Raw genomic sequence first — 23,427 nt, 5'->3', positions numbered from 1 at the left:
ATACAAATCATTAAATGCTGTATGGAAATTGATGGTTCCTGAGATCTTGGAACCATGGGAATGTCATTCAAAAAAAGCCAACTGCCCAAAGAAAGAAAGACCTTGCATTTATATAGTGCTTTTCACAACCTGAGGTCATCCCGAAGTATAGTCACTGTTCTAATGTAGGGAAATACGGCAGCCATGTTGCACACAGCAAGGTCCCACAAACAGCAATGACCAGATCATAAAGACCAAGTATACGTCATATAGAATATAAAATTGTGACAGGAACAGAGCTTCAACAGGAAACTTTGTGTATTATATAGAATAAGAAAATTTATAGATTTCAGGGGGGAAAAATTGGTTGCTTTGCACCTCCCGTCAGCGCCCTAAGAGGGCGCTAATGGGGGCGCAAAGCAACTAGCGCCCGAGCGCGGCGCTGCTGGTGATGACGTCATCACCGTGCACAGCGCCCCCCTCATGCCCTGGCCACGATCTTCGGGAGCGCCCCCTGACTTACCGCCGGACGCTATGTCCGACGGGGTCAGGGGGGCCTACCTGCGGCCGGGGAGGCGCAGTTTAAAGGCGAGGTGCGGGGCGTCCATTTTTGTTGCTGGCCGCCTGCCAGCACCTGCCTACGCTCCCGCCCCCTTCTCTTGAGTGCCGGGCTCTTTTGCCGGCACTCCCGATCCCCAGGGGCCCAGCTGGGCCCCGGGTTGTGCTACGCAAGGCCCCTCCCCTTTAAGAAAGGGAGGAAGGCCTGCAATACTGCGGCGCAACATGCCGTGATATTGACTCACAGCGCCCCAGGAGGGATGCGGGGTGCTTCCAGTAGAGCCCCGCTTCCCTCTTGGGGTTCAACCACTCAATTTCCGGCGTGGCGGCGCTAACTTTTCCGGGGCGCTACTCAGTTTTTAGCCCCAGTTATTTTCAAGAGGTCCAGATTATCCATAGTTCTGTGACAGGCAATTTGTCTACCTGTGTGAAGATTGGTTGTTTGATGTGTCTATCAGCCAAGATACAGTCATTTTGTTCTTATGAGGATAAATTATTTATTGATCCTTTAAAGGACAAAGAGTATTTGTATGTGTAAGCACTGGCCATCATCTTTCAAACATTAAGGATGGTTTCACTGGCAGTCAGATGCCAAAAACAAACAAAACCACTAAATAAAACTGCAATTTGTATCTTATCTCCTTGACTGGTAGAAATGATTCATTGTCCTGGTTGCCTGACTATTGAAAACAAATTCCTCTGATCTTGATTTTGAAACTTGCCTTTGGAAATCCGAAAAAGTTTTATAAGAGCTGGAAGTTTCCATGACGACTTTAGTTTCCTGTTTAACACTGCCTATTCATGCAAGACAGTGAAGAGAGACTCCATGGGGATTGTTGCTCATACAACAGTTCATCAGAAACTCAGTTAAAAGACCTTGGAAATTATTTCAAAGGTTTTGGAACTGTTTAAGTAATATGTAAGTCAAGTTTAACATTAAGTCTTACTTGTGTGTCTTCTGTTTCTTATGTAATTATCTTGCTATAAATAAGTTCAACTACTGGCTTTAGCCACTTAAACACTTCATTGCAATTTCTGTGTAAGAAGATGCACTTTTTAAAAACTCATGTATATCTTCTATTGAATCAAGTTATATCATTTCATATTCAGTTTTGAATATTACTTGTTCTATCTGTAGGGATGTGTGTATTTTTAAATCAGTAATGAGTCATATGAAAAGGTCAGCAAGGATTAGGCCTGCATATGTTTATTTCAATGTAAGAAACCTGGCAGCTAATTTGCACACAACCGGGTCCCACAAACTGCAAAGAGGTAATGACCACATAATGGGGGAAAAATTCAGTTGATTAGCGCTAATGGGGCGCTAAGCAACTAGCACCCGGGCGCGGCGATGTCTGCGCCGCTCGCGAAATTGGCCAGACATTTTGCGGCGGCGCTAAACACTACCGCCACAATCTCCTGCGCCCGCAGATCGTGATGTCAGTCGAGCGTGCAATGCCCCAGTAGTGCCCCGGACTGGATATTGAGTGGCGCTCCCTGCCTTTCCACCTGCTGCTAGCAGTGACAGGTAGAGGGGAACGTTTTGCAGTCGGGAAGGGACTGGGGAAGCGCTATTTAAAGGTGGCCGCTTCCTGCCTTTTTTTGTCTGCGACATTTTTGCACCACGCATTCTGAGAGAGAGAGACTGACTTCTGGAGAGATTCAACGCTGTGTGAAGGAGTTTTGGGTACTGAGCAGCACTTTGCAGGTTCATTTTGATTTGACCTTCCTTGCATCGATTTAGAAGATACTATGGGGACTACACTCTGAGCTCTTTCCCTGGGCCTCTCCATTGTTCTTTCCAGCAGAATTGATGTATAGGTCTCTCCAGGCTGAGATTCCAGGCTGCAATGAGCAGGGTGTGGTTGGAGAGCAAGATCGACCCTCCCCTTTAAGAACTGGCCAGCGCCAGTGAGTCTGTGTTCCATTGTTAACTGACATCACATGAGCTTCACCAGCGCTCTGAGGTAGCGCCTCGCTCCTCGGCGTTAGCGCCTTAAGAGAGGTGTGTAACACCTGATTTAGCACTCAAATCACCTCCAGGGGTGATAGAGGCCAAGTTTGCAGTCGGAAGCGATAATTAGCGCCAGGCACTAAACTTTGCCCCCGGCCGATAATTGCACCCCAAACGGGGCGATACCAAATTTCGCCCCCAATCTCTTTTAGTAATGTTGGTTGAGGGATAAAAAATTGATATGGACACTGAGGAAAACTCCCCTGCTCTTCTTTGAATAGTGCCATGGAATCTTTTGCGCCTACCTGAGAGGGAAGACGGGGCCTCGGTTTAACAGCTCATCCGAAAGTTGGCACCTCCGACAGTGCAGCACTCCCTCAGTACCGTACTGATGTGTCAGCGTAGATTATGTGCTCAAGTCTCTGGAATGGGTCTTGAACTCACAACCTTCTGACTCTGGCAAGAGTGCTGCCACCTAGCCAAGGCTGACACCTAGTTAAAGTGAAGTAAAAAAATAGTTGAAGTGTTAACTTCATAGAATAAACTTTTCATTGGAAGTCATTCCTTCTGGGGTTCCTGATTCTACTGGTTGGTGTGAACTCTCAAGTCACATGGAAACAGGAATTAATGTAAGACAAAATGGTGGTAAATGGGGAAAATTGTGATGTAGAGGCATTTATCAGGCACAGTTATTCAAACAAAAGCTGTTGTGGGCCTCAACATGTAGGGATCTGGCTCAGTCTAAGTTCATTCATAAATACTTTGACCTAAAATTAATAATTTTGTTTTTAGGTTAATAACTGTACCTAAAATGTTGCTGCGCAATGTTCTTGGATTTATCTTTCTTCCATTGCCTCTCTGTAATCAGCTAATGGGAGAGCCTATGTAGTAGTCGTCACTGCAAATGTAACATTATGATTATTAGGCAGCTGTAAGATGGGACTTGTGTGTATTCTGCGTCATTCCACCTTTTTCCTTAAAATAAAATGATTTACTGGACAAATTGTATCATCTCCTTTATGGTGGACTAGATAAGAGAATGCAAATTTTCACATTGAGAGGAATCACCTTAGAATTACAGTTGAGGCTGGGATTCTAACTCAAGACCTTCTAACTGTGAACCCAGCCCCCCCAAGTTGTTGATTACTAATTATTTTCAATTTACTTCACAGGTAGTGAGTATCACTGTCCACAGTCAGACTCCATCCGATGGTGTTGGCTACTGTTTTGGATTGTTTTGATGCAGAACATTCTACTTTATACACAGCATCAGGAATGTCATGTGAGTACATGGATGGAATAGTGGGAGTTTTTTTCCCAATGGAAAATTTAAAAACTTTCTTGTGAATAAGTGTTCACTTTTTTCACTATAGTCTGTAAAACATCCGTACACTACAGAATATAATTTCAATGAGCTAACAACTGTACTAAAATAGCACAAAAGTGAATTTTACACAGATGCATTAACAAGTTCCCTCAGAACAAATTAGAACCCTTTTGTTAATCATAATATTTAAATTCTTGTTCCAGTTCTACATCTTCCATCTACCAGAAAGACTTCACCTTAACACCAATACTGTAATTTTCATTTGTGTATTTCTTTAGCGAGTAAGGAATCAGTATACCTTTTAACTGAAAAATAAAAATCTTTACAATTGTTGGATAGTATCTGTGTAATCTTCTAATCAGTTTCGAGCTAGGATAGACTGATAAAGACAACCTATGGTTCTCAGTCAAGCAGATAATGTTCAATTTAGTAAGACCATACATTCTTGGATTCATTGGCCCAGAATTTGCTGAAAAAATAATGGTGTGTGAACGATGCAAATTGGCCGGCAACCGGTAGCGAGGAAGCGATACCCCATGAATTGCGAATTGCCACAAGTTGCTGGCCGATTTGTGCTGCTCTGCCATTAGTTTTGCGGAAACGGCATCCCGCCTTTAACCTCCCCGTGATGTTCATGAAGTTGCTGTATTTGCACATTAATTGCCCATTATATTCACCACAGAATGTTAAGTATAGTAATTAATAGCTTAAGTAACCTTTTAATGATGTGTTAATTGTTAATGACTGTCAATCAACCTCTCTGGCACAGAAAGTGAACACTTAGAAGTGTGGAGTCTCATGCCAACAGGTAGTGAATTGTTGGAGATTTTAACAATGTCAGATTTTTAAATTTAAAGCAAGTTTTTACTTTTCCTTTCTGTCTCTTTTTTCTCTCTTATTTCCATCTTTCCTCTCTTTATTTCTCTTTCTGTACCTGATTTGACACTGAATTCAACCACGCTAAGTCATCCTCCTTCTCAGTCCTTCCTCTGTTTATTTATCAATCCTTAAATCTTATTGGTTAAGGAGATACACCGTTGTCCCATTCACCAAATTCCCAGAAGCCCTGTTGCACTTACAGCATCATTATCAGCTCGCACTTCCAGCAACTTTGTGGGCAAACATTTTTGAGGTGAAGGATGTCTTGCTCCAGCAAATTCTGGGCCAATATTTTTCAAATACAAAATGTCTAACTGCACATTGTTCACTTTTTTTCTTCTCTTCCCTCTGAACCTGAAGGTAGATGGATAGATTTTAGCTTTCACCACTGGACGGTAAACTCGGCATTACAGATTGCTCGCTGGTTAAACATCCCGCCGAATTTAGATTGGGCGGGTTGTAGAACTGGTGGCCGATCTGCTATTGTCAGTTTTCCACCCAGTGATCAAAGTTAAAATCTACCTCAGGATGTTGTAATTTTATGAAACAGCGTCTCCTGGTCTGTTTAATCATGACAGTTTCTTGGGAATGAATTCTACTAAGCATTAATGTCACCTTTTCTACCACATATTCTTGCTTGAGGTAAGGTCACAAGATTTGTCACCAATGGAATCAGTTGCATAAATTCTCAAAATAGTCTACAGGGTAACACAGGAGATTCAATTCAAGTAATGTACAAGTGACAGAAATCAATCAAATCTGTAACTACCTACTTGGACAGGCAATACTGATCTTTTTCAGCTATTCTGCAACGAGTGCCCAGTGATGGCAGACTTTTTGATGTTACCAGCTGCATTTAAACATAAGCAAGAATGGGTGACAGGAAATGAGAAATAAGTCAGTGCTTAGTCATGATGTCATTGCAATGTTATACTTACTGTGGTGTATATTCCTTGCAAGTAAGACAGACTGTACCTACAAACTTTAACATGCCATACAGACAAAATTGCAAAAAACCTACAATTTATCTTCATCTATTCTGTTGAATTTGTTGAATAATTCAGAAATCAGTAAGGGCGCGCTTATTATTTATTCCATAAAATACAGTGGACTAACTTGGCAAAAAGCAAGACAGAAAAAAAATATTGACAGTCCTAGTAGACTCGCTATATATCTGTATATTATTAGCTAATACAGTTTGTGCAATAATTGAATGCCCCCATTCGTGGTGACACAATGGGCTGGATTTTCATTGAGGAGTCGGGTAGGAGGTGGGACTACAACTTTCGGGGTTGTAGTCCCGCCTCCATCGAGTTCTAGCCAACCCACGTGATTTTGACTTGATTGACCTTGTTGAGCCCGCCCAGCGGGCTCAGCAGGCTAATTAAGGGCCACCCGGCAACAGGTGACGCCACAGATTGATATTTCATCTGTCAAGACCTTTTGACAGATGAAATATCAACGTTTCACAGCTGTTTGAAGCTGTCAAACACTGACAATCTGTACTCTAAGTTAATTCCTTCCTGTCAGGATGATTTAGAGATCTCCCCGGAACAGAAAGCTGAATGCTGCAATTTTTGACAGCTCGCAGCCATTCTGCTTTCTGTGCCGGTGAGATGAGGGACTCCCGAGACCTGAAGGAAGGAAACATAGAAACATAGAAACATAGAAGATAGGAGCAGGAGTAGGCCATTCGGCCCTTCGAGCCTGCTCCGCCATTCAACGAGATCGTGGCTGATCATCCAAACCCTAGCACCCGGTCCCTACACCGACAGCCATCCCACCCAAGCCCTATCCCCGTAACCCCACATATTTAATCCCCCCTAACACTAAGGGCCAATTTTTATCATGGCCAATTAACCTAATCCGCACATCTTTGGACTGTGGGAGGAAACCGGAGCACCCGGAGAAAACCCACGCAAACACGGGGAGAATGTGCAAACTCCACACAGACAGTCACCCGAGGCTGGATTTGAACCCGGGTCCCTGGCGCTGTGAGGCAACAGTGCTAACCACTATGCCACCGTGATGCCCAAAGGTTACTTACCTTTACAGGAAGGCTGTAAAGGTAAGTAAAGGTATGTAAAACTTATTTAAACACTTTACACACACCAAACACATTTATCCATGCACCCATCACTCACCTGAACACCGGACATCTCGACCCCTCCAAGCCCTTCATCCTGATGGTCCACCTCTTCTAACTTGGCGTGGTTTGGAGCCATCGGGAATCCCACACTTCAACAGTAAAAATAGGGATTAGGCTAAAAACTGCCTGTTAACTACCTGTTAACAGGCAGTTAATTGGCACTAATCCCCTTCCCGCCTCGGGGAGGCGGGTCCCAGTGCGGGGCGGGTACCCGCCTCCTTTGAAACTGGCGTGGAGGCGGGTTGGGGCGGGATGGATTCGGGACCCCCGATTTCGGGATTTTAACACCCCACACGCCTCCAATCCCGCCTCCATGGCCCAATGAAAATCCTGCCCAATGTCTCTCAGCTGCAAGAACTCTTAGAGCTAACGATGTCCCAATAAATCCAGTCTACTGGTTGTCTCTCATATGCTATAGTAACAAAGCAATGTAAACTCTGTTTGTTAAAATGTACCTCATTCCTATTCAACTAAAAGTCTGCAGGTTTCGAAATGAAAAGTGCCTAAAAGCCTGCATGCTGCTATATTCTAAGAATGGATTTGAAATCAAGTATTAGATACATTCTAATGGCTGTAGTGGAGTTTTCCAGCTGAGTCTGAAGCTTGCCCGCTCTTGTCCTTTATTTCATCTTGAAACATGCTGGGGCACTAGTTGTGGCTAAAATAATGGCTGCATTACCTCATGCTGCACATCAAGGAGTCATAAAAGTAAGTTTGAGTATATGCTGCAATGAACCCAGCACTCAAAAATGAAAGCAGCATTCATTTAAAAGTTGTTACCTTTTGAAGTATAATGTATTTAAATAGATGGCACAAGAATGACATTGAGAAATTGCGTGGCAGAATATAAACTCATTACAATTATTTTTTATTCAGAAACTTCCCAGATCTTTGGCTGGGTTTCAGAATACAACTTTTTGGTTATTATGAACCTCCATTGGGTGAGAAATGCCAATTCATTATTGACTAAAGTGATGGCTCAGAGACCAACAGCATATCTTATCAGCCAAGCTGTTTTTTTGCCACACTTGCTTTAGGATATATCATGTATGATGTGAGGGGCAAACGAAAATGGCCCAGAACTTCGGGTCGCCATGGGTGAGTACGCACGGGGTACTCACCCGTAGGCCCAATGGAAGTGCTGGTTTCCTGCATGCACTGCGCATGCGCGGGAAACCGGCACTTCCGTTCCCCTGAACGAAGGGGTTCATAGTTCGAACGTGTGCGCAGGAGAGGCTGCGCGTGCGCATCGAACTTATGTTTTTTTTGCAGGTTTTCTCGGGAAGTTAAGTCTCCAGAAGTTACACATATAAAAAGCAATCGCAAGGCCTGCTTTTTTACAAGGTAAGTGGTGAATTAATTAAAATTGAAATATTTTTTCCACAGGTTTATTATTTTTAAATACTTTAAAGAAAGGTAAGTTTATTTTTAGCCCCATTAGAAAATAAAATTAATTTTTTTCAAACATTTAAATTATTGTTTAAAATAGTTATTTCATGTAATTTATAGTTTATTTAAAAAATGTGATGTTTTTTAAAAATGTATTTGAAAATTTAGTGATGTTTTGGGGCCCGTAGTATTTATCAGTTTTGACAGCCCTTCCTGTCAAACTTATGAATGAAGCATTCCCTGCTCTGATTGGCTCTCCATGGCCCACATGATCCCAGGGGAAGCATCAAACTAACTGCGCCCCTGGGATACGCAAGCACTGCGCGCCGGCAGTTGGAGGAGGCCCAGGATCGGAATACCACGCGGGCCCACAGCACAACGGCCGGTGCGCTAGGTAAGTGCAGGTCGGGGGCTTGGACCTGCGGGAAGCCCCCGACCCGAATTTCTGGGCCATTATTTCTCTCGTTTACTGTACCTCTGTGTAGATGGCAGGCTCTGATGTATACCCAACTGACAAAAGCAGTTGTCACTGATTCATTGTCAATATTTCATTTGTTGAGTTTGCAGGGTTTTTTGGTGGAGTTTCCAACATATACTTCAGACCTTTCCAATGCTACCATTTTAAATTATTATAGCCAATTAAAGGTGATTAAAAATGGCAACATTCTGCAAGTTTTGTGGCATGCTATTTGGTTGGTAGTCATCAGTAAATTAAACATATTGATCAAAGAAGATTCAGTTTAGATGATTCTGTTTTACCTGCAAGGTAACATGTAACCGATCACTGTGCACCTTGTGAGTGTTAGTTTTCCAAAGAAATACATAACGGAAATGTAATGAAATGTAATTTTTACTTATTATTGTAGAGATCTCATAAATTGATCCCCAAAGTTGAGATAACATTTTTATACTTTGACCTCTAACAGGATTTAGTTAACAAAATAACTTTAAATGTTATAATAGGCCTCTTTCATTTCAAATGTGTGTGGTCAGATTTGGCAGGTAATCCTGCAAACTGCTAAAATTTGAGCATCTCAGCGCTAAAGGGTGACACGGCTTCTTAAACTCTGAATGTATATTTTTAAAAGAAATATTTCAAACTGCTGATTTTGTTGATTTTTCTAAGATATATATGTTACTAGACATGACTGGGGCAGCAAATGGCTATGTCTATGCTTAATACGTGAGGCTCTAGAAATATATAGCCATCACAGATTGAAATTGGAACAAATGCACCCTGCAGAGGAAATAGATTGGAATAAAGAATAGTTCTCAATAATGTTATGAAAATATAAGCCATGTACTTCTGTGTTGTGGAGCTTAGTTGTTTTTGTTAGGAATAGGACTGTCTATTCAGACAAAACTTGAATAATTTTTGTAAGTGAGTGGTGAACTGGTTTTGCAAAGCGAGCATTGCACCACCTCTCTAACTCCATGGATTTTAATCTAATATCTCCTGACATAGTTAGTCAGGCAGCATGAAATAAGTATTGGTGCCTATCCATCATCAAGACAGCAAACCTCTACTTCTGTAATATCCTCTGCTTCTGAACTCCATCATATATGCAAGTCCAGCTCATCCAGAACTCTGCCACCCACAGCCTGTCCTTTAATGAGTGCTGGCATCCTACTCAACAATGGGAGTCATCACTGGTGAGCTTGCCCCATTCTCACATAAGAACATAAGAAATAGGAGCACGAATAGGCCACTTGGCCCCTCAATTCTGGTTCCGCCATTCAATAAGATCATGACCGATCTTGGGCTCAAAGCCACTTCCCCGCCCACTCCCCATAACCCTTCACTCTCTTATCTTGCAAAAATGTGTCTATCTCCACCTTAAATGTATTTAATGACCCAGCCTCCACAGCTCTCTGGGGCAGAGAATTCCACAGATTTACGACCCTCTGAGAGAAGAAATTCCTCCTTGTCTCAGTTCTAAAAGGGTGATCCTTTATTCTAAAACTGTGCCCCCATGTTCTAGATTTCACTACGAGGGGAAACATCCTCTCTGCATCTACCTTGTCACCTTGTCATGCCCCCTCAGTATCTTATATGTTTCAATAAGATCACCTCTCATTCTTCTAAATTCCAATGGGTATAGGCCCAGCCTACTCAACCTTTCCTCATAAGTCAACCCCCTCATCTCTGGAATTAACCTAGTGAATCATCTCTGAATTGCCTCCAATGCAAGTATATCCTTCTTTAAATATGGAGACCAAAACTGTACGCAGTACTCAAGGTGTGGTCTCCCCAATACCCTGTACAGTTGTAGCAGGACTTCCCTGCTTTTATACTGCAACCCCTTTGAAATAAAGGCCAACATTCCATTTGCCTTTTTGATTACTTGCTGTACTTGCATGCTAACTTTTTGTGTTTCATGTACAAGGACCCCCAGGTCCCTCTGAACTGTAGCATTTTGTAATCTCTCTCCATTTAAATAATAATTTGCTTTTTTATTTTTCCTGCCAAAGTGTATAACCTCGCACTTTCCCACATTACACTCCATCTGCCAAATATTTGCCCACTCTCTTAACCTGTCTATATCCTTTTGCAGGTTCTTTGAGTCCTCTGCACAACTTGCTTTCCCACCCATCTTTGTATCATCCACAAACTTGGCTACATTACACTTGGTCCCTTCATCCAAGTCATTCATGTAGATTGTCAATAGTTGAAGCCCCAGCACCGATCCCTGTGGCACCCCACTAGTTACCGTTTGCCAACCCGAAAATGACCCATTTATCCTGACTCTCTGCTTTCTGTTAGTTAGCCAATTCTCTATCCATGCTAATATATTACCCCCAATCCCGTGAGCTCTTATCTTATGCAGTAACCTTTTATGTGGCACCTTATCGAATGCCTTCTGGAAATCTAAATACACCACATCCACTGGTTCACCTTTGTCCACCCTGCTCGTTACCTCCTCAAAGAACTTCAGCAAGTTTGTTAAACATGACTTCCCTTTCATAAAACCATGCTGACTCTGCTTGACTGCATTATGATTTTCCAAATGCCCTGCTACTGCTTCCTTAACGAAAGACTCCAGCATTTTCACAACAACAGATGTTAGGCTAACTGGTCTATAGTTTCCTGCTTTCTGTCTCCCTCGTTTCTTAAATAGGGGCGTTATATTTGTGGTTTTCCAATCTGCTGGGACCTCTCCAGAGTCCAGGGAATTTTGGTATATTGCAATCAATGCATCCACTATCTCTGCAGCCACTTCTTTTAAGACCCTGGGATGCAGGCCATCTGGTCCAGGGGACTTGTCATCTTTTAGTCCCATTATTTTACCAATTACTATTTCCTTAGTGATAGTGGTTGTCTTTCGTTTCCCCCCTTCCCTGTGGCCACACATGTGCCTTACTGACTGGAATCAGGAGATATTGATCAAGAACAGTGACTTGGCTCATATTCCCCTCTTAATCCAGGGGTACCAAGATCCTGGCTGAGGTCAGCTAACTCAACATAGATTGGGGAAAGAACCTGGAATCATCATGTAATAGAAAAGCAAAATACTGCGGATGCTGGAAATCTGAAATAAAAACAGAAAATGCTGGAAATACACAGCATCTGTGGAGAGAGAGACAGAGTTAACGTTTCAGGTTGATGGCCTTTCTGTTTGTATTTCTGGAATCACCCTGGTCTGTCTGGCTCAAGTACTCACTGTCAAATCTGCTGAGCCATGGGGGATTGCATACACATGGTTGTTTGGCAACAGCCAGTAATGTCTTAGCAGCACATCAGTACAGTATAAATAGGGCTCTTGCCTTCCAGCATGTCCCTCAGCCTGTCTGATGGCATTTCTATATATGCCCATCTCTTGTCTGTTTTTGACCTACTTCTATACCCATACCCTTGTATATATCCATCATGCTGTCTTTTACCTTTATGCAGTTGTCTGTATTGATCTCCTGTCTCTCAAACTCTACTACTATCTGCTGTCTCAGTACTATTTTATCTCTCTGGCTTTTTGTCATTCGACATACCTGTTGGCCTCTCTCTCTCTCTACTCTCACTTATTGTATCTTTATGCATCTTGCTCTTGTTTATCTTTTCTATCTATTCTGCTCTTGCTTTTGTTTCTGGTTGTAAATACTCACAGCTCAGATAGTTTTTACTGAGAATATTAAATATAGATGTGGAAAAATTGCTGTGGTATAGAAGCAGATAAGAACACTGGGAAACACTGGGAAATGTGCCATCAGCACAAGGGCCGCAGTTGTTGAAGGAAAAGGCACACCAGTACCTTTTCAACGCAGCTAAGGATAAGCAAAATAGACAGCTTTGCCAGCATTGACCACATCCTGAGAAAAGATGTAAATCATAAAGGTTGCTTTTTTCATGCAGGTGTACATTGCAGTGGTGGCCCTGGAAGTGGAAACTGGTGGGAATTTCCGACAGATGATGTTATCCCACCAGACCTGCCTCTTTCTGTGATGTCCACACGGAAGGTAGCATACACAAGAAATACCCATCCCCATTTCTGGTGAAATTTATGATACACGTGAAAAGGGGCAGTGCACCAGCATTATTAGGAAGACAAATAGTATGTTGGCCTTTATTGCAAGAGGATTTGAGTACAGGAGCAAGGATGTCTTACTACAGTTGTATAGGGCCTTGGTGAGACCACACCTGGAGTACTGTGTGCAGTTTTGGTCTCCTTACCTAAGAAAGGATATACTTGCCATAGAGGGAGTGCAGTGATCCAGACTGATTCCTGGGATGGCAGGACTGTCGTATGAGGAGAGATTGGGTCGACTAGGCCTGTATTCACTAGAGTTTAGAAGAATGAGAAGGGATCTCAGTGAAATGTATAAAATTCTGACAGGACTAGACAGACTGGATGCAGGGAGGGTGTTTCCCCTGGCTGGGGGGTCCAGAACAAGGGGTCACAGTCTCAGGATATGGGGTAGGACATTTAGAACTGAGATGAGGAGAAATTTCTTCACTCAGAGGGTGGTGAACCTATGGAATTCTCTACCACAGAAGGCTGTGGAGGCCAAGTCACTGAATATATTTAAGAAGGAGATAGATAGATTTCTAAACACAAAAGGCATCAAGAGGTGTGGGGAGAGAGCGGGAATACGGTACTGAGATAGAGGATCAGCCATGATCATATTGAATGGTGGAGCAGGCTTGAAGGGCCGAATGGCCTACTCCTGCTCCTATTTTTTCTATTATCAGGTCCCACCACAAATCCCTTTCCAAATGGCTCGGAATTTCCTCAGACAACGTAGGCCTCGATTTTCCTGGAGCCGTCAGGCGGGGTTTCAGGCATGTGGGGGGGGTTGAACTCACAAAAATAGGGGGCCGCGACCCCCACCGCCTGATTCCCCGCCCCGTCCGACTTTCGCCCCTGCGTTTCAATGCGACCCGAATCAGACCCGCCCGCAGCAGGCGGGACTGGTCATCTGGCACCTAATCAACAATAATTGGCATCTTTAATGCCATTTTAAGGGGCCCTTGCAATTTTCAGCCTTTCCCCAAGTAAACCACGCCTGGTGGGAACACCGCTGATGAAACCTGGCATGAACAATGTCTGCTTGCTTACTTTCAGCTGCAGGTCAATCAGGGAAGACGAGATTTAATCATACAGCATTTGTAGGTTGCAGGACCTTGTTGTTTCAGGCTTGGGACAACTTGTTCAAGGCTTAGGCACAGCTGTGGAAGTTTGGAGGCTCACACACTTCTCCAGTGTGAGCTCCTGGGAAGCCCCTCTCACCACCCTCACTCAGCGCTTCCTCAGCTGAGGCATCTGCCAGAAGCATGGGAAGCCTTTTGTTCCTTCCCTTCTTGGCATTAGAGGATCTCCAACAGCAGAGGCAGCAGCAGCAGATCCAGCAACAATAGCAGCACCAGCAACAGCAGCACCAGCAACAGCAGCAGCAGCAGGAGCGACAGGCTGCGGCTCACCCACCTGAGGCAGCACAGGGCAGAAGGGGCCAGCGCATGGAAGGCCGTCAGCGCAGGAGATACCCCCCAAACAGGGTCTACAGACACAGGCTGAGCTACCTCAACATGACTGAGCAGCAGTGCCAAAGGCAGCTCCGGCTTTCATGAGAGGTAGTGACTGACATCTGCGCAATGCTGCAGCAAGACCTGGAGCCCAGAGCACCAGGTAGACACTCCTTACCAGTGGCCATCAAAGTCACCACCGCACTCAACTTTTTTGCCTCAGTCTCATTCCAGGGGTCAGCAGCAGACATCAGCGACATCTCCCAGGTGGCCGCACACACTTGCATCACTCAGGTAATCGATGCCCTCTTTGCCCTCACGCACAATCACATCCATTTCACCAGGGATCGCGCAAGTGTGAGGGCGCGAGCGCTTGGATTTGCTCAGCTGGCAGACTTTCCAAGGGTGCAGGGCGTCGTTGACTGCACACATGTGGCCCTTAGGGCGCCCCATCGCAATCCAGGAGTTTTTGTCAACCGCAAGGGCTTCCACTCCCTTAACGTTCAGCTGGTGTGTGACCACAAGGAGGAGATTCTGCATGTTTGTGCCAAGTACCCTGGCAGTTGCCATGACTCCTTCATACTGCACCAGTCTACTGTGCCTCCGCTATTCAGTCCGCCAAATGAACTTCAGGGATGGCTACTTGGAGACAAGGGATATCCTCTGCGGACTTGGCTAATGACGCCATTGAGGAGACCAGCCAACGAAGCTGAGGAGCGATACAACTCCAGCCACAAACCATCAGATGCATTATCGAGCAAACCATCGGATTGCTGAAGATGCGCTTCAGATGCCTCGATAAATCAGGTGGAGCCCTACAGTACTCAGCAGCCAGGGTCTCCAAAATCGTTGTGGTTTGCTGTGTGCTTCACAACATGGCACAGCATTGTGGCTTGCAGATTACGCAGGACGAAAAGGCTCCTCACAGAGCCGCCTCGGATGAGGATTGTCATAAATCTCATCATCGAGAAACTACCTATGAAATAACACTGGACGGCCAGCTGGTGGCGCCATCCAAGGAGTATAAATACTCGGGTGTTGGCCCCAGCTTGCCAGGGACATTTTGTAAAGACAAGGAGCTAGTGGATACAACTAGACTGCCATGTTCTGAAATAAGTTGATTAAAACCTTGCTTTCTGCTCAAACCAAGTGCATAGTGAGTTTTATTACCTCAAGGATGATGCTGAGGAGGAGGAGGAGGAGGAGGTGGAGGCCGGAAACGAGCATCCTGCAGAGGCCCATCAACCAGCGGCACCAGCACACGAGAACATTGCTGGCCGGAATGCAAGGAACGCACTCGTCCTGGCCAGATTTGCCTAGCCTGGTACATCAAACACTGTAGCCTCACTGCTTCTTACCTGACCATGGACAGTGGCCCATCCCTGCGCATTTCTACCTATTTGACCAGCTTGCTGACATCTGCAAGTAATCCTCACGGCCTCAATGTAAAATCCCCATTTGCCAAATGACAGACGCCACAACTGCAGCAGTTGCCATCAGATTTTTTATGTACAAGAAACTGATGGCATTAAAAGTATGTACAAAACTTTTCACCCAAGTGTCTACCCTTGTGATTAGTGGTGCTTTATTTTCCTCTTATGCGTGCTCCTACGTAGTGGTACCCCTGTGGCTTCAGCAGATATGGAGGCCCCCTTGCTCACTTTCCTGCTGCTCCTGTCTCGACACCGTTGGCAGGTGTCCTCTGGGGTGGCAAGCCTGTGAGGGCTCGCCAGCAGTCTGCTGCTCCTGCGGCTGTGCAGGGGTTGAGACGCCTATCTCACTTGGGTGTGGACTCCGGCGGGGCTCTGACCGAGGGCTCTGAAGTGGCATGGAAGTGTGAGCACGTGGAGAGGAGCCCCCACTTCCTTGAGGTGTGCCAACAACCTCCCTCTCATGGGCCAGCTCCCCCTCAGCGCCTGCAAGTGGCTGGAGAGCACCTTGCTGCACATCAGGGCGGCCATGGGGACCAGTCTCTGCACTGGAAGTGCTGCTCAGAAGGACTTCCATGAAAGTCTGGTTTCGGTGCTCAATAGATGCCCATCGCTCCTCAAGAGATGTCATTCTATTCTGAGCACTCACCATGTTTTCCATACCCTGGCGACTAAGCTCCTCCATGGCCGTAGCCCTCCTCTCCTCGGCCGTAGCCCTCCTCTCCTCGGCCGCAGCCCTCCTCTCCTCGGCGGTAGCCAGCCTTACCACGGAGGTAGCCATCCTTTCCGTGGTGATGTGTTCATGCGCCAATGACTCCAATAAGGCTCTGCTCATGTTCGCCATGGACTCCTCCATTTGCTCCACACTCGCAGTGACCCTGGATACAAAACCTGCCAGAGACTCCTGCATCTGTGCATGGAGATCCATCACCTCTTCTCTTGCGGATGGACCCAGAGGCATAGGGTAAACATGCAGCTGAGCTGAGCTGGCAGAGGCCTGTGCCCTCCGACGAGGTCTCTCCACTGCTGTCGCTGTCTCCACAATCTGCTGATGCTCACTTGTGAGCTGTGAAACACCAGGTGACAACACTACTCTATGTCCCGAATTTCCCCTCCGAGGTGTGAGTGTCTACGCTGGTGCTGGATGCTGCGCCCTCAGAGGTTGGAGCTTCCTCTGAGGAGTCTGGCTGCACAGCCTCTTCCTCCTCGATAGTGGGGACAGGGGCTCTGGATGGTCCTGTGGGGGAGTAAAGGAAAAAGTTAGAGATGTGATGCCAAGGCTACATGCACATTGGATTTTGCAGATGCTCATAAGTCCAAATGATGTAGCTTCAGAATCGTTACAGCGACTCATGCTATGTCAATGAGAGAGATGGAAAACTATTCTGTCACCAGCTTGCGGGCTTGCTCCTGTCTCTCCTTCCCCAGCTTCCGCAGCCACGTCAGCCCCGACAATTTCCATCACTCCTTCCTCCCAGGGGCTCAGGTGGGCGATTGAGGATGGTCCTCCTCCAGTCCTGGCACGCTCTCTCCTGTTGTGAGCTCTCTTTTCCTGCAATGAGGGAGACAAGTGGAGTTTGAGTGAGAGTGCAGGAGTGAGTGTAGAGATTGCATAGCATAGATACTTAGAAGGAGACAAAGATGGTGTGAGGCTGCAAGACCAAGGGCCCTCCCTATATGTTGTCAGTTGTGTTCCAAGCATCAGAGTGAGAGGCAGTGTGAGGGCTGCATGGTGGAATAGTTATGTGAATGTGAGCATAGAGAGAGAGGGAATGGATGAGGGTGCATGGATGTGACTGTGAAGTGGGATGTGGAGGAAGAGAGTGCTGAAGCTGAGTGCTGTTGGGGAAAGGCAATGGGGATCAGGTTGAGGGTGATGGAAACTTCATACTTACTTTTCCTGTATGGTGAAGGTCATGGAATCTCTTCCTGCACTGCATCCAGGTTCTTCGCGTGACTCCCTGAGAGTTCACCTCTGCTGCGACCTCCATCCAAGCAGTCCTGGTCTCATTGGGAGGCCTCTTCCTCCCTGAGCTAGGGAAGAGGACCTCCCTGTGGGCCCTAACCCCATCTACTAATGTCTGCAGTGAGGTCTCGTCAAATTTGGCGGCAGCTCAGGGTCTGCCACTGGCAACAGCTGGTGCAGGCTCCTCTGCCATTCTGGACAGCTCGCTGGGAAGCCTGCAGAGGTTGAAAAGCTTGCTGTAGACTTTAAAAGCACCACGAATGATGACATCATACTGTGGGGCTTTCTGACTGGAAATAGTCAATTAGCAAGGGTGCCCACACGCTGGAAATTAATTGGCCAATTGTGCGAAAATTGCATCCAGCTGGCTGACCCATTTAGATTCGTGTTGGAAACTAGCATTCGGGGAACCCGACAATTCCCCGCACCTACGGGAAAATCGGCCCCGTATTGTCTGTTTTTACACCAATTTTACCAGCAGGAATGTTTGTTAAAATTTCCTGAGAATCTCATTAGCATTAGCAAGTTCAAAAAACAGGCATAAAACAAGCGGCACTCAATGTAAGCAACCGGGGCCCAAGGAAAGTGTGCAACATTTATGTCCCTCTTTATCTTATGGATGTCATGAAAATTAAAGTTTGAAGCTATCAAACCATCCTTTATGCACATTAAGCACAGCATGTTTAAGAAAAGGCATAAAATCATAGAAATCTACAGCACAGAAAGAGGCCATCCGGCCCATCGTGTCTGCACTGGTCGAAAAAGAGCTACCCAGCTTAATCCCATTTTCCAGCTCTTGGTCCGTAGCCTTGCATATGCAAGTGCATATCCAAGTACTTTTTTAAATGTGATTAGGGTTTCCGCTTCTACCACCCTTTCAGTTTCTCCTCAACTCCCCTCAAATCCTTCTACCAATTACCTTAAATCAACACCCCCTGGTTATTGACCTCTCTGCTAAGGGAAATAGGTCCTTCCTATCCACTCTATCTAAGCCCCTCATAATTTTATACACCTCAATTAAGTCTTCCCTCAGCCTTCTCTTTTCCAAGGAAAGCAACCCCAGCCTATCCAATCTTTCTTCATAGCTAAAATTCTCCAGTCCTGGCAACCTCCTCGTAAATCTCCTCTGTACCCTCTGTAGTGCAATCGCATCTTTCCTATAATGTGGTGACCAGAACTGCACGCAGTACTCTAGCTGTGGCCTAACTAGTGTTTTATACAGTTCTAGCATAACCTCCCAGCTCTTATATTCTATGTCTTGACTAATAAAGGAAAGCATCCCGTATGCCTTCTTAACCGCCTTCTCTACCTGTCCTGCTACCTTCAGAGATCTGCGGACATGCACTCCAAGGTCCCTCTGTTCCTCTACACTTCTCCGTATCCTACCGTTTATTGTGTATATCGTGGAAGCTTTTCTCTTTATATTGTGACACATTCTGATGCAATCAAAAAGCATTAAAGATATAGAAAATAGAATGCAGGTCTCCAAGGGGAGAAATAGAAAAGAAATGCTGTAAAACACCAGAAACATGCCCCTGGGCCCTGCGACGCCTAAAATTTTAGGCATCAGTTTAGGCCTGTTTAGTACATAAAATTGGCGTTCTCTGGCCTTTTGCTTGGGGAGCAGAGTTATATTAATAAGCTAAGTCGTGTTACAATGGACATAACTCGAGAGCGACGCCCATGACCGAGGAAATTTGCACATAGCAATGTACCGGCGTAAAACCGATGTAAGTCACTTGCACGTAAATCTCTCTGGGAAAAACGGGTGCCATTGTCACACCGGGAATTATGACAAAATTCCAGGCCAGTATCTTTAATCACATTTTTGATGATATTGCAAAGAAAATGCTGTTGCGTAGTTTGTCAAAATGTGGAAAATAAAAGGCTAATTCTAAAAACAAACACCACCAAACTAATTGTCCTTGAAAGGAGGCACATGTTAATAGTGCAGACAGAGATGGTGGATAACTCTGGGCAGTGCTTGTTGTCAGGTGGGCAGCATTGGTTGCTGCGTTACCTGGTGGGCAGCATTCATGCTGAATGGGCAGCACTTGCCATCAGGTTGGATAGCAAAATACTGCAGATGTTGGAAATCCAAAATAACAACAGAAAATGCTGGAAAAACTCAGCAAGTCAGGCAACATCCGTGGAGAGAAATTTGAGTTGACGTTTCGGGTTTGACCCTTCTTCAAAACTTGCCATCAGGTTGACTGCTGGTCACTGGTCCTCACCAGATTACCTGGCGGGTAGTGCTCATCATCTGATTACTTAGTGAGCAGTGCTTGTCGCCAAGTTGCCTGCCGGTCACTGCTCATTCTTGGGTTATCTAGTGGGCAGTGCTGACCGTTGGGTTACCTGGTGGACAAGGCTCATTGCTGCATTACCCAAGGGCCACTGTTTGTCATTGAGTTACATTGTGAGCAGCGATCAGCACTGAATTGCTGGTAATTATCATTTGTTGCTGATGGGCAGTATTTATCAACAGGTTACATGACGGGCACTGCTTGTTGCTGATGTACCTGTGGGCAGCACTTTTAGCTGGCTTACCTGGGCACTCATCATCAGGTTACCTGGTTGGCATTGTTTGTTCTTGGGTTTCCTGGTGGGCTGGCCGTTGAATTAGCACGTGGGCAGTGCTCATACTTGGCTTATTCAGTGGTCATCTGAAGAGTTACCAGTAAAACAAAGACGTCAAATCCCAATAGTAAGCTTCTCCCAGGATGTAAGAAATCACACAACACCAGGTTATAGTCCAACAGCTTTATTTGAAATCACAAGCTTTCGGAGCGCTGCTCCTTCTTCAGGTGAAGTGGAGAAATGCATAAAGACACAGCTTATATAGTCAGAGAATGTTTTTTGTCTGTTTTTTTGTTTTTCATACAGACCCCAGCATCTGCAATATTTGACCCCTTGTGACCCCACCTCATTGTTCTTTGATGTAATGTTTCCCTGACTGACCTGTTTGGACACCATTCACACCTTTGACTGCTGTGATAATCTCTCTGCCGAGGTGTGATAAATGGCAGTTGGAAAGGTTACCTGTAAACATCTGACATGATTCTCTGACTATATAAGCTGTGTCTTTATGCATTTCTCCACTTCACCTGAAGAAGGAGCAGCGCTCCGAAAGCTTGTGATTTCAAATAAAGCTGTTGGACTATAACCTGGTGTTGTGTGATTTCTTACATTTGTCCACCCCAGTCCAACTCCGGCATCTCCACACCATTCTCCCAGGATAGTAGTGAATTTGAGAATGACGTCATTTACTTACACCTGTGCCTTTTACTGATTATGCAATCAAAGACTGATTGAGTGCTGAATGTTTAGAGAATGTTAAAAATGAGTACTGCTAACCAAATAACCTCTTGTCTCCTTAATCTGCTTGCTTGTGGAGATTTCTTCACACCTTCCAATGTCACCCTATTACAAATAATTATTTAAATAACATTTCGGAATGTTGCTGACAATTGGTACAGCAAGGAAGTATGACATCAACTGTTGATTATTCACCCGTGATGTCTGCATAATAAGTCTGTATCCAGCATGGTGTGAGCTGGTCCTTTATCGTGCATATTATGCACTGGCGTCGGGGGAATAATAAAGCTCTGTCATTCCAGAGACACTGGCATTTTCAAATATTTGGATTACTTTATTTCTCACAAAGGGTTAAACAGCCTGAATAAATCCTGCGAGCATTTCTGTTCATTTTTTTTGTGGGGGTGGGGTTGGGGGTTTGTGGAGAGGTTGGAGGCAGCTTACTGTCTAATAATTATGCGTTTAACTAATTTGTCACCACTGATTTTGACATCAGTGCAGTTTATATTGTGGCGTGAGTTCCAGCAACAAAGACCAGTGCTTCCAAGTAAACTGCTTGCCTCATTTGCCTGCTAAGGCACGTAGGTGCAGTAATTCAAGGCTCTTTATTATGCGCATCTCATTTCTTGATTGATGGCGGGCTAACAGTCGCTGAAGGTGTCAGGAAGGATTTCACCCAGCCTGTCTGTAGAAAAGAGAAAAAAAAGGCAAAGAACATTTTCAAATTATATGGTTGAAGAGTGCACTAAATCAGAACTATATAAAAAGGAACAGTAATGCTGCAATATTCTGTGAACAGATTATGATGTTAAAAGTCTAATTAAATCTACTGAAACAGTAATAATTCAGTGGCCATTAATTCCAGTTTGGTTCATGAGTAGGAAGAGTGACTGTAGCTGAGAATTTGATGCTTGCCACCTTTCCATAGCATCAATTAAAACTCCGCAAAACATCAAGTACATTTTACCGGTTAAGATGACCGCTTCGCATCAGCGCAGTCATGGGGACTGTACCCTGCCCACAAAATGCCTGCTTCAGTGACAAATTTTTTGTCTTATAATACTCCTGTGAAGCGCCTTGGGACGTTTTTACTATGTTAAAGGCGCTATATAAATATAAGTTGTTGTCGCGCGCCACATACACCTGCATTGTTGGTGTGTCGCACCACAAAATTAACTATCCCGATACCTGTATCACACGCCACAAAATACCATGACTGTTAAAGACAGACTCCAGAGGCCCGATTTTAACCCTGCTCAGGAATGGGCTGGGTGGGGTGGGATGGGGGGTGGGGATGGGGGGGTAGTTGAAAATAGTGATAGTGTACTTACTGCTGCATTCCTGATGTGGCTCCTGCCAGTCGCCATTTTAACTGTGCAGTTTTTTGATTTGGGACAGGTGCCCACCACAGGCAGGCTTCATGGAAACATGAAAATCGGGGACCTGTGATGCAATTACGACCCCAGCACCATTTTAACTAAAATTTGTGAAAGTCTCGCCTGGTGACTGACTCGCCACTAAAACCTGGCAGGATTGGTGTTTCACAGCCATTGAAACTATATTTAAAGGGGAATTTAGATGCAGGTCAGTGGATCATAGGATCTGTTTGCTGCCTAGTTTGCCAGGAGAGTTGCCAGCTTCCAGATCTCTTTTACACTTTTGTGCGTTATTACCTCTGACCTCCCCCCCCCCGCCCCCCCCACCCCCGTAAGCTCTCTATACTTATATTTGGATGGAAGAACATTTGGAGGATGAGGAACAGCAGCAGCAGCTGAGGGGGTTTTCTCGCAGGAGGCCATTCCCAGCTCCTAGGATGTACAAGGCAAAAGTCACTTTCTTGGATCTATCTGAAGAGCAATGCCTCAGGATGCTGGGTTTCTCCAGGCAGGCTGTTGCAGACCTCTGCAGCCTCCTGCAACAGGACCTGCTGCCTGGTGGATCAGGAGGCCATGCTTTGCCTGTGGCAGTGAAAGTCACCACAGCTCTTAGCTCCTTTGCCACTCGCTCCTTTCAGCCTGGAATAGAGGACATCAGCTGCATCTCCCAGTCTGCAGTACACAGCTTTATTAAACAGGTCACCAATACCCTGTTCACCAGTGCCGACTAGTACATCACCTTCCCCATTGACCTCAACAATCAACACGAGAGAGCTCAAGGATTTCCAGCAGTGGCTGGCTTCCCTCACTTTCGGGGCATCATTGACAGCACACACGTTGCCATCAGGGCACCAGAATACCAGCCTGCAGCAAGCATTCATTAATAAAAAAAGGTCATGTCCAGCTAGTGTCTGATTAGAGAAACAGGATCATGCAATTTTCTGCAAGGTACCTCGGCAGTTATCATGACAAATTTATCCTGCGACAGTCTATTATCGCGCCCCCCCCACCCCACCCCCAATATTCGACCCTTCCACCAACGTGCCAGGCTGGCTCCTGGAGGCCAAGGGATACTGCCTTCAGACCGGGCTCGTGACACCCCTCAGCAAACTCACCCCGCGCTGAACAATACCAGTATAATCAAAGCCA

General features: G+C 45.3%; 1 protein-coding gene across 2 annotated transcripts in view; it reads left to right on the top strand.

The window, feature by feature from the left end:
• LOC147107057 (leucine-rich repeat-containing protein 4C-like) overlaps positions 1-23,427 on the top strand; it is a 1,510,012-nt gene that overhangs the window by 600,924 nt on the left and 885,661 nt on the right. For both annotated transcript variants that reach the window (XM_086008085.1, XM_086008083.1), the window contains exon 3: positions 3,664-3,773. The gene's annotated coding sequence lies outside the window, so the exon portion shown is untranslated. The remainder of the gene's footprint in view (positions 1-3,663; positions 3,774-23,427) is intronic.

Source organism: Somniosus microcephalus, chromosome 15, assembly GCF_052327205.1.
Source record: "Somniosus microcephalus isolate GS21.2 chromosome 15, FLI_Smic_1.0, whole genome shotgun sequence".
NCBI lineage: Eukaryota > Metazoa > Chordata > Chondrichthyes > Squaliformes > Somniosidae > Somniosus > Somniosus microcephalus.
Note: the sequence above shows the minus strand (reverse complement) of the source record. Positions and strands in the feature narration are given on the sequence as shown.